At 49.9% G+C, this 1,322-nt stretch overlaps 1 protein-coding gene across 2 annotated transcripts in view; it reads left to right on the forward strand.

Moving 5' to 3' along the window:
• Positions 1-1,322, forward strand: part of LOC119316594 — a 22,435-nt gene that overhangs the window by 5,220 nt on the left and 15,893 nt on the right. The window lies entirely within an intron of this gene.

Genomic DNA, 1,322 nt, shown 5'->3' on the forward strand with positions numbered 1-1,322 from the left:
ATATCATTATGAGTGCCCAGATCTTGTTGGAGGTGCTGTGTCTAGGCAAAAAAAAAGGTCAACACCTAACTGTAACTTCTTTATATGATTAAAAAAAATCTGCAGATATACATTTGTTAAGCAATAGGAGCCGGCGTACCCATGTGTCTTGAGACTAAACATGATGTAAATTAATTAGCAAAATATTATTCTAATAACCCGATTCACTCCCACCATCATAACATGTTTTGAATCATATGAAAGGAGATTTAGTCTCATGATGTATTCATGTGGAGTTTACCTCAAGGATCTGTGACTGAAACTGGTTCAGACAAACACACAAACACCTTGTGTGCAAAAAATAACTGAGAACATCCACAAGCACATGAGCGTCCAAATTTGAGGTGAAAGTGGTGCAGAGGGGACGGCCAGGTCGCCAGCAAGTGCAACGACGACCAGCTCGCGGTGGCTTTGGTCGAGCGGCGAACGCAAGCCCTCCCGAGCGGCACACAGCGAGGAGCTCGGGCACGCGGGAGAGAGGAGGAGCTCGGGCACGCGGGGAAGATGAGGAGCTAAGGTGGAACGGTGGTGCAGGGTGCTGTGATTGCCGGCGTCGGCGGCGGCCGGCGCGTCACCGGATCGAGCGCCGCACGGGCCGCATGCCTCCTGGCGGCTCGTGCAGTCGTGCTCGTGTCTGTTTTTTATATTTACAACCCCGGACGAAACGTTTTTTTCACTTAAAAACAGGGACTGCGGGTTGATTTCTTAGAAAGAGAGGGACTTTTATGAAAAATTGCTGACGTACGACCAGAAGCAATAAGCGCTTTATTAGTAGGTAAAGATATATTTGGGGGCGGGAACGAACGAACCCCTTGAAGACCAAATATGGTAAATATGACATGTATAATGCTTTGTGGCTTTGCTGTAGTTAGTTACCTTGAAGATGTGCTGCTTACTTTTGGCCCTCTGTTGTTGGTTAACTGAATATGAAATTTTAATCCAATGCGTATGCTGACTATTAGTACCATCTCCCTCCTTCCTCACATAATGTTGTCCAGAATCCAGATTCTACTGGATGAATATTTGCAAAATCGATAATTGTTTGTTCCTGATATGCCTTAGAGCATCTCCAGCCACGCCCCCAACAGGCCCTTCCCAGGCGTTTTTGCCGCGCCGGCGCCAAAAAATCGGCCCAGTCACGCCCCGAATAGCCCGTTTTTCGCCGGCTTGGGCCGAAACTGGCGCCGGCGGACCCGAGCCGAACTCGGCGCGCTGTGGGGCGCCTAGGGGCGCTGGCGCAAGCGAAAAGGGGCGTGGGGCCGCTCTGTCGGCGAGTCGAGAGC

The sequence above is a fragment of the Triticum dicoccoides genome, chromosome 6A, assembly GCF_002162155.2.
Source record: "Triticum dicoccoides isolate Atlit2015 ecotype Zavitan chromosome 6A, WEW_v2.0, whole genome shotgun sequence".
NCBI classification, from domain to species: Eukaryota; Viridiplantae; Streptophyta; class Magnoliopsida; order Poales; family Poaceae; genus Triticum; species Triticum dicoccoides.